We start from the raw sequence: 11027 nt of genomic DNA, 5'->3' as shown, positions 1-11027 counted from the left end.
CGTAGTAATAGAAATGGCAGTTCCTCTTTTTTGGAACTATAAAAACAAAGAACATAGTAATAGAAATGGCAGTTCCCCTTTTTTGGAACTACAGAAAAAAAGAACGTAGTAATAGAAATGGCAGTTCCTCTTTTATGGAACTATAAAAACAAAGAACCTAGTAATAGAAATGGCAGTTCCCCTTTTTTGGAACTACAGAAAAAAAGAATGTAGTAATAGAAATGGCAGTTCCTCTTTTATGGAACTATAAAAACAAAGAACATAGTAATAGAAATGGCAGTTCCCCTTTTTTGGAACTACAGAAAAAAGGAACGTAGTAATAGAAATGGCAGTTCCTCTTTTATGGAACTATAAAAACAAAGAACATAGTAATAAAAATGGCAGTTCCCCTTTTTTGGAACTACAGAAAAAAAGAACGTAGTAATAGAAATGGCAGTTCCTCTTTTATGGAACTATAAAAACAAAGAACATAGTAATAGAAATGGCAGTTCCCCTTTTTTGGAACTACAGAAAAAAAGAACGTAGTAATAGAAATGGCAGTTCCTCTTTTATGGAACTATAAAAACAAAGAACATAGTAATAGAAATGGCAGTTCCTCTTTTTTGGAACTATAAAAACAAAGAACATAGTAATAGAAATGGCAGTTCCTCTTTTTTGGAACTACAGAAACAAAGACAACCTCCATCAACTAGTCTAAATTCCACTCCACAGATGGCGGACACCGGACGCACGTCTAAAACCAACATAGCTGTGCCGGTGACATGGCCTGCAGGAATATCTCTGATGGAGATAGAACTAGGCCCGAAAGAGCACATAATGCCAAAAAAAGAGTTGCAAGATGGAATTGTCCTTGGGCCCTCCCACCCACCCTGATGTTGTTGAAATAGGACATGCACACTTTAACAAACCAATCATTTCAGCGACAGGGACTACCAAACAACTGTGGCTGAAATGATTGGTTTGTTTGGGCCCCCACACAATAAAAGCTATTCATCTCTCCCTGTATAAACTAAACTGGCTCTACTGAGGCAAGATGTCGTCCTCATCCTCATCCTCTGATTCTTCTCCCCCTTCAGTGTGTACTTCCTCATCCTCACACATTATCAATTCGTCCCCGGTGGACTCCACAACCACAGGTCCCTCTGTAGTATCTGGAGGCCAGTGCTGTACTTGATTGAGGAATTGATAATTCATTTTTATGAACATCATTTTTTCAACGTTGTGAGGAAGCAACCTCCTTCGCCGCTCACTGACCAGGTTCCCCGCTGCACTAAAAACTCTTTCCGAGTACACACTGGAGGGGGGACAACTCAGGTAAAATAGAGCCAGTTTGTACTAGGGATGTGCACCGGAGACTTTTGGTGTCTCGTGTTTTGTGGTTTGGATTCGGATTTGCTTGAGGTTTTGGGTTCGGATTTGTTTCGCAAAACACCTGCCGAAAGGTTTTGGTTCGGATTTAAGGTTTTGGATTCAGATTTTTTTTGAAAAAAAGCATAAAAAGTTCAAAAATCAAGTTTTTGGGCTTATTTTCACTCCTACGCTATTATTAACCTCAATAACATTCAATAACAATCATTTCCACTAATTTACAGTGTATTGTGAACACCTAACAATATTGTTATTAGTCCAAAACGTTGCAACGAGGAATCTTTCTGGACTGCATAGTGGAGTGGTCCCCTCAATATAATAAGAAAACCATCAACTGCTCTTAATTACACCAAAAATTGTACCTGGACTGCGTAGAGGAGTGGTCACCACAATATAATTTAAAAACCCTCAAATGGTCTGAATCCCACCAAAAATTGTATCTGGACTGCGTAGAGGAGTGGTCCCCACAATATAATAATAAAACCGACATCAACTGGTCTTAATTACACCAAAAATTGTATCTGGACTGCGTAGAGGAGTGGTCCCTACAATATAATAAGAAAACCATCAACTGGTCTTAATTACACCAAAAATTGTACCTGGACTGCGTAGAGGAGTGGTCACCACAATATAATTGAAAAACCCTCAAATGGTCTGAATCCCACCAAAAATTGTATCTGGACTGCGTAGAGGAGTGGTCCCCACAATATAATAAGAAAACCGGCATCAACTGGTCTTAATTACACCAAAAGTTGTATCTGGACTGCGTAGAGGAGTGGTCCCTACAATATAATAAGAAAACCATCAACTGGTCTTAATTACACCAAAAATTGTACCTGGACTGCGTAGAGGAGTGGTCACCACAATATAAGAAGAAAACCATCAACTGCTCTTAATTACACCAAAAGTTGTATCTGGACTGCGTAGAGGAGTGGTCCCTACAATATAAGAAGAAAACCATCAACTGCTCTTAATTACACCAAAAATTGTACCTGGACTGCGTAGAGGAGTGGTCACCACAATATAATTTAAAAACCCTCAAATGGTCTGAATCCCACCAAAAATTGTATCTGGACTGCGTAGAGGAGTGGTCCCCACAATATAATAATAAAACCGACATCAACTGGTCTTAATTACACCAAAAATTGTATCTGGACTGCGTAGAGGAGTGGTCCCTACAATATAATAAGAAAACCATCAACTGGTCTTAATTACACCAAAAATTGTATCTGGACTGCGTAGAGGAGTGGTCCCCACAATATAATAATAAAACCGACATCAACTGGTCTTAATTACACCAAAAATTGTATCTGGACTGCGTAGAGGAGTGGTCCCTACAATATAATAAGAAAACCATCAACTGGTCTTAATTACACCAAAAATTGTATCTGGACTTTGTAGAGGAGTGGTCCCTACAATATAATTAAAAAACCCTCCACGGGTCTGAATTCTACCAAAAAAGTTTATGGACTGCATAGTGTAGTGTTCCCCACAATATTATTTAAAAATTTTGCAGCAACAGTCAACGTTGTTTAATATCTGATACACCTCTATCTGGACTGCATAGTGGAGTGGCCTCGGTACTAAATTTGGTACCGGGGCCACAATACCTCCTCCAACTTCCAAGTGTAGTGTTTATAACATATAAACACTACAGTAGTTCTAGCACGTCAATACCTCTTGTTTTAAATTATGACAGGGCATTTTACTTTTGGTTTAATTTTTTGAATTTGTTGACATTTTGTTTTACTTTTTGAACATGGCAAACGACTGTTGAATGGTCACATAATGCCAAAAAAAGAGTTGCAAGATGGAATTGTCCTTGGGCCCTCCCACCCACCCTGATGTTGTTGAAATAGGACATGCACACTTTAACAAACCAATCATTTCAGCGACAGGGACTACCAAACGACTGTGGCTGAAATGATTGGTTTGTTTGGGCCCCCACACAATAAAAGCTATTCATCTCTCCCTGTATAAACTAAACTGGCTCTACTGAGGCAAGATGTCGTCCTCATCCTCATCCTCTGATTCTTCTCCCCCTTCAGTGTGTACTTCCTCATCCTCACACATTATCAATTCGTCCCCGGTGGACTCCACAACCACAGGTCCCTCTGTAGTATCTGGAGGCCAGTGCTGTACTTGATTGAGGAATTGATAATTCATTTTTATGTGTGAGAGATATACATTTTATGAACTTCTTAATGTAATGCATTTTGTATAATTACTATTGAAAGAAGAATAGTCTGCAAGCTGCAGAATATTCTCCATGAACTCTGCCTTACATTCATTTCTTTCTCGCCAACATGTCTCTTCTCAAGAATGTGCACATCCAGCAAGTTTGGTACCAGGAGCCCACGACCCCCACTTGAGGCCTACGTGACTGTGATAAGACATCTGCTCTACATCATGCCCACAAACTGCTGACATGGACAAGTTGCCTTGAGAAACCTTGCATTCCTTATCTCTCTTATTCTGTGAAACTATGTATAAATAAAACTACTCTGACTTAGGGCTGGTCAGAACCAGATACATTTTCAGCCTAACATCTGAAGTTGTCTGTCTCTCTATCGATCGATACCCACAAGGTATAGCAGCTGGAGTTCAGGAGAAAGGACCCGTTTAGGTCATCTCTGACAGTTTCAGTGGGGACTCGCCGCTGGGATCTCCAATACATCAGACCTCCCGACAACGGGGTTCTCCCTTTCCAGACAGACAGACGTTAATCCAGCGCTGGTGAGCAAAAAGCTTTATTTTTGCTCTTAGAGCTGTCTCTGTGGAGGAGGAATTATCCCAGCTCGAGGGTACTGCAGTCTGATTGACGGAGATCCCTGAACTCTGGCAACAGATACTATTAAGAGTATCAAGGTACTTGTGTGTAATCTGTCTTGTATTGTTACATGTATTGATATATTGTCTTCTCTATGCCATACACCTGATACATCTATGCACATGAATAACACCACAGAACTCAGTCAGATCACACAGTTGACCCTGCAAATAATCTTGATTGTATACTTGATTGTGTTTTTTGTTGGATTTTAGTAAAAGTAGTCAGGAACATTCAGAAAGGCAGACCTGCTGCAACCTTGTTGTAAAGCAAGACAGGAACAAATAAAAGTTTTCTCATTTAAAATATATTGGACCATAAGGTAATCCCAGTATGGGAAATAAAGGGTTCAAGACAGGAGAGAAATCCGAAAAGTACGGGGATCTAGACCCCATAAAGTATATGCGAAAGCATAAAGGCAAGGATTTCATAAAAGGGATGAGAAAACTGTTCAAAGCTGCAGGGGTGTCTGAGAACGGTACATTAAAAGTTCCATTTTTGAAACAACTAATTAAAGACAATGAGAAAGCACTGAAAGAAAAAGGTTATTTTGACAGATGTGTTGCATGGTGTAAAATGTCAGAAGAATTAGAGAATGACAATGATTGCTGTGATATGTTACAGTTAACAAATTTAAGTGACACTGATGAAATAGAAAATGTATCACAAGCTAAATGATATAATGACTAAAACAATGAATCAAGTAGGTTGTGTACTAAAAATGTATGTTTAAATGCTGCGCAGCTGAAGAGTGAGATGTGCCCCTCCTTTATTCTGTGTAAAAGATTTCAGTGTGTTGAGATAAGAAGCACTCTGTGTTTTTTTGTTATCTGACAATGTATGTAACATTGATAAAATGGTTCTTCCAAGTATGTTTCTATTTTTCAATAGGAAAATATGTCCTGAGTGCTGATTGATATTAGCATGTTGAAGCTAATGTGTATTTAGTCTAATGCTGGGACTTGTAGTTCCACAGCAGTAGGCTGGAAGATAGCAGTTAAGTTTTCTTTCTCTGTATGTGAGTTTTATCTCCGTCTTACTGCGTGTGAGGGAGATCCATGTTTGTCTGTCTTGACCGTTTTACAAGAGACATGTTTCAAGGTTGAAAAAGCTGTACAGTTGTAAATGTAATGTTTTTGAAGAGATGCAAAAGAAGTTTTAAAGTCTTTGGTCCGTCACAAGACTGTAAATAATGTACATTATCACTATTACTGGTTTCAGAACAAAGTTGGCTGGGGTCCAACAAGCCGTTTCTATATTTGAACAAAGTAATATTTATTTTTATTATTTATTTATTTTTGAGAAAAATAGCTTTCTCTTTAATGAAGTTGAGAATTGTGGGAGTGAGCTTTACATGGAGAGATATTACAAGCTGTTTTTATCTGTGTAAAATGGCGCTGATAAATGTTCTCAGAAATCAGGAGGGTTTGTTATGCCCATAAAGAATTGTTACGAGATAAAATGTTGTCTGTGAGCGAGAATTGTGAATATATATTTGTACTGTAAACATGGAAATCACAGAATCTGGAAATATGTGTGAATATTTGGTTTACAAAGAGATTATGAGAAAGGAGTGGCTTTGAACACTAGACCAGGTCTCGTCACTTTGACATTCCCTGTTTGTGAGATTAGGGACTGCCTCTTTGAGGAAATCAGTTTTTCATTGCATGGAACGCATAGCGTCACAGTTAAAGCTACAAAGAGAAACTTTTAAACAAGTGTCGTATTAGCAGCTGTTCAACGAATAACAGTTACTGTAATTCCTAGTGAATAAATGTTAATCTTTATGCAAAAGTTTTTTTCTTCACAGATCTCCAGCAAAAAAAGACCATTTAGGCAATCCAGATTGCATTGATCCAACTTCCAATGAATAGAAGTTGCAATATGTTTTGGTCAACAGCTGAACAAAAAGCAGCTTTTGAGCTGATCAAAGATTTAATCACAGGCGCCCCAGCCCTTGGGCTACCTAACTATGAACTACCGTTTAACTTGTTCTGCCATGAACAAGAATGGCACGCTCATGGCGTACTAACACAAGAGCATGGGAGCAGACAAAGACCATTGGGGTACTACTCCCAGAAGCTAGATTCTGTCATAGTGGGAGCCCCAACATGTATAAAAGCAGTAGCAGCAGCCGCTTTATTGCTACAAAAAAGTTGCAGACATAGTGCTGAATTACCCTCTCACCATTCAGGTACCACACTCAGTCATGGAAATACTGAATCAAGCCAGAACAAAACAAATCTCAGTGGCTAGATTAACTAAATATGAAGTAGCACCACTGACACCCTCAAACGTTACACTAAAAAGATGCACAGTTTTAAATCCAGCAACATTGTTCCCAAGTTGCATGGATATAAAAGAGGGGAGTAACAGTATAGACGCTACAAACACAGACAGTATAGAAAGTGTTGCTGAAGACACAGACAATACAGAGAGTGTTGAGACTGTGACAAAGCAGGAAACACAACTAAAAAATTTTCTCTGTGATCATGACTGTCTAGCCTTAATGGATCTGGAAACTAAACCTCCCGGGGATGTTAAAGAGACATCTCTTAGCAACCCTGATTTACTCCTGTTTGTAGATGGGTCCAGGTACTATGAGAAAGGCTCTCCCAAAACAGGTTATGCAGTTACAACAGAAACAGACATTGTACTCCAGCAACCCCTCCCACCAAGTCAATCTGCACAGCAAGCTGAATTAGAAGCACTTATAAGTGCATGTCAGTATGCAGAAGGGAGAACAGCTAACATTTACACTGACTCCAGATATGCCTTTGGGGTTGCACATGACTACCAAAGTATTTGGAAGAACAGACACTTTATGGCCTCTAACGGTAAACCCATTAAAAATGCAGAAATTATTTTGAGGTTGTTTGCTGCATTAGAACTGCCCAAGGAAGTGGCAGTCATAAAGGTAAAAGCACACACCAGAGAGCAGACTAGCAGACCAGGCTGCAAAAGCTGCAGCAGACTTACCGCTAGTACAACACTATTTAGTGTCCACCACACCCCCCACCCTCCCTATAGATCTGGAAATGCTAAAAATCCTCCAAAAGCATCCAGCAGTATCTGAAAGAGAGGAGTGGAAAAAGAGGGGGGCGGAACACATAGAGGGCATATGGGCCACAACAGACAGACACTGTCTCCCTAGAGTCCTTTTTCCTACACTGGCTGCTATAGTGCATGGGCCTTCCCATGTTTCAAAAGACGCAATAATTAACTCTGTATTCAGACACTGGATCGCGCCAGGCTTCAGCACAGCTGCCAGTAATCTGGTAAAGGCCTGCGCCATCTGTAACACACACAACCCTGGTCACACAGTAACAGTACCTCCCAGGGTGACACCTAAACCCCTCTACCCCTTTCAGCGCATACAGATAGATTACATTCAGCTACCCAAATGTGGAATATATGAATATGTCCTAGTAGCTACTGATCTATTCTCCAGTCTCTTCGGAAGCGTGGGCGATATCCAAAGCCACAGCGAAAAATACAGCCAAGAAGCTGCTATCTGAGGTAGTATGTAGATACGGGGTTCCAGAGGTGATTGAATCAGACAGAGGTACTACTTTTACAGGAGAAGTGATGACATCTATCATGTCAGACTTGGGGATTGCTCAAGCATTCCATACCCCCTACCACCCGCAGAGTAGTGGCAAGGTAGAAAGGCTAAATGGCACTCTCAAGCTCAAAATACAGAAAGCCATGAAAAGCACAGGGATGCCCTGGCTGCAATGCCTTCCCCTCGCCCTATACTCAGTCAGGACAACACCTAATAAGAAACACAGGCTGAGCCCCTATAAAAAATACTGTTTGGGGGGCCGCCAAAGACAGGGTGTTATTTTCCACAATCTTTAGTTAAACACCAAGGTGAACTGACTAGTTATGTGAAAGAACTACAGAAGTCCCTCACTAACATACATTCTTGAGTTTTCTCTTCAATCCCAGATCCAGAGGATTGCACTGGAACACATGCCCTGGTGCCAGGAGATTACGTCTTCGTAAAAAGACACGTGAGGAGGTCTCTGGAACCACGATTTGAGGGGCCATATCAAGTTCTGTTGACTACACCCACTTCTGTGAAACTTGAAGGAAAGGATCCTTGGATCCACGCCAGCCACTGCAAAAAGGCTACGGTGACCCAGGAAAAACCATGAAGGGGAGTAAGGTCCTTTAAAAAATTGTTCTTTTTCTATGTTTTCCTACAGCCTTTTCTAATTTAGAAGAGCCAGAGAATGTTATAGCACACTTGCACAACGCCATCAGTCAAATAACCAATACCAGCAACTGCTGGGTATGTTCTCGTACTCCTACCATCAGTAAAAATATAGCTCTGGTTCCCATACCTTTGAGTAGTGAAGAGCTGACTAAAATGAGAGAGGGAAACTTCTCATGTGGACGCATGGTCAGCCACAAGTATAAAACCACCAGATACCCAGTAGTAAAACTAAACACGAATGGAGTCAGACCAAAATATTGTTTCAATAAGGGAATAGAATCCAATAGGGCTATATGGCCAAATACGCATTAGTTACCAAAATAAGAGTTTCCCTTTAGGGTCCGTCCCTAAATCACGCTGTCAAGTTATAGTGAATTTCACCCAACCTTATTTATCACACTGTAATTCTGAATGCAACCAAACAGTGAAGATGAAAACCGAAAAAGGTACTATTTTTTCAAAGAGCCAGGAGTGTATAAAATGTCAATATGATAGATATAATCTCACCTGGAACGGCACACTGCCTGCCTTTGACAATGACAGAGCAGAAAATGACACTTCATGTCACTTAGGACAACAGGTATCTACATATTGCCTGTTTTATGATATCCCCTACCTTTTACCAGATGATGTTTATTATGTGTGTGGACGCAATGCCTACAGGTGGCTCCCCCCAAATTCCATAGGGGTATGCTACTTGGCCAGATTGGTTCCTGAATTCTATGTCATGACCCATGATGACCTCAAAGGAGTATTCAGGAATAAAAAGGACCATAGGCTTGAGAAAAGGGAAATTAAGACAATAGATACTGAACATATCCCTTTCATAGCAAAGTCCAAAGGGCACAATGTGGGCATTGGATTTGGCAACATCGTTTCAATAGGAACAATGGGGTACATGGCAAACTATAATATGATATTAAAGGTTGCAGGACTTTTAGATAACATAACAGAAATTTATGACAAATCCTTTAGGTATGTTGGAAAGGAACTGCAGGCAATGAAAACCCAGTTAATACAACATCAACTTGTATTAGACTACATCACTGCTCAGTCAGGAGGGTACTGTTTGACCCTAGAAACAGAATACGGAATACATTGTTGTAACTTTGTAACAAATGACACTGATAATCCAGAAGAAGTAATAGACAGGTACATGACAGAAGCCAAAGAAATGAAGGAGAATTTCAGGAAAGAGAATTTTGACCCCGATACAGTAAATAATGGCTGGTGGACATCAGCCTTCTCATGGTTAAATCCTAGCAATTGGGGCAAAGGTATTTTCGCATGGATTTCAGGCATTTTAATATGGATAGCTAAGATATTAGCTTTATTGTTGTTGCTATATGTCATTTTTAAACTAAGCTTATGTTTTTTCCAATGCTGTTTGAAAAGGTGCAGAAATGATCTCATTCTGAATAAAAAGTCTCTTAAAAGACATGTAAAGCCCAAACCGGTATCAGAGGTTTACCTTGTCCTCTCAGAGCTTTAAGGCTCTTTTGTACTCTCCCCCCTCAGTCTTTCCCATTTTTCTTTTTTTATTATTTTTAAGAATTAGGTGTACATGAACCATAGACCTGATTGAATGTATCTTTACCATCCTCTAAGGGCCTATTAGAGGTTCCATTGAATTGAATGAAGTAGGTCGGGTGCAGGAGTGCTTCATGCACACCAAAAGGATAGGCAGGGTAATTATAAAAATGATAAAAAGAGGGGTTTATGTGAGAGATATACATTTTATGAACTTCTTAATGTAATGCATTTTGTATAATTACTATTGAAAGAAGAATAGTCTGCAAGCTGCAGAATATTCTCCATGAACTCTGCCTTACATTCATTTCTTTCTCGCCAACATGTCTCTTCTCAAGAATGTGCACATCCAGCAAGTTTGGTACCAGGAGCCCACGACCCCCACTTGAGGCCTACGTGACTGTGATAAGACATCTGCTCTACATCATGCCCACAAACTGCTGACATGGACAAGTTGCCTTGAGAAACCTTGCATTCCTTATCTCTCTTATTCTGTGAAACTATGTATAAATAAAACTACTCTGACTTAGGGCTGGTCAGAACCAGATACATTTTCAGCCTAACATCTGAAGTTGTCTGTCTCTCTATCGATCGATACCCACAAGGTATAGCAGCTGGAGTTCAGGAGAAAGGACCCGTTTAGGTCATCTCTGACAATGAACATCATTTTTTCAACGTTGTGAGGAAGCAACCTCCTTCGCCGCTCACTGACCAGGTTCCCCGCTGCACTAAAAACTCTTTTCGAGTACACACTGGAGGGGGGACAACTCAGGTAAAATAGAGCCAGTTTGTACTAGGGATGTGCACCGGAGACTTTTGGTGTCTCGTGTTTTGTGGTTTGGATTCGGATTTGCTTGAGGTTTTGGGTTCGGATTTGTTTCGCAAAACACCTGCCGAAAGGTTTTGGTTCGGATTTAAGGTTTTGGATTCGGATTTTTTTTGAAAAAAAGCATAAAAAGTTCAAAAATCAAGTTTTTGGGCTTATTTTCACTCCTACGCTATTATTAACCTCAATAACATTCAATAACAATCATTTCCACTAATTTACAGTGTATTGTGAACACCTAACAATATTGT

General features: G+C 40.0%; 1 long non-coding RNA gene across 1 annotated transcript; it reads left to right on the top strand.

Moving 5' to 3' along the window:
- The first annotated feature begins 3981 nt into the window (after positions 1-3981).
- On the top strand, positions 3982-10515 carry LOC142138696 (uncharacterized). The gene is made up of 2 exons (XR_012688094.1): positions 3982-4236; positions 8150-10515. It is a non-coding gene; the product is annotated as an uncharacterized LOC142138696 (long non-coding RNA).
- The last annotated feature ends 512 nt before the right edge of the window (positions 10516-11027 follow it).

Source organism: Mixophyes fleayi, chromosome 2 (genome assembly GCF_038048845.1).
Source record: "Mixophyes fleayi isolate aMixFle1 chromosome 2, aMixFle1.hap1, whole genome shotgun sequence".
Taxonomy (NCBI): domain Eukaryota; kingdom Metazoa; phylum Chordata; class Amphibia; order Anura; family Limnodynastidae; genus Mixophyes; species Mixophyes fleayi.
The sequence above is the reverse complement of the archived record's forward strand: the minus strand, read 5'-3'. Positions and strand labels throughout refer to the sequence as shown.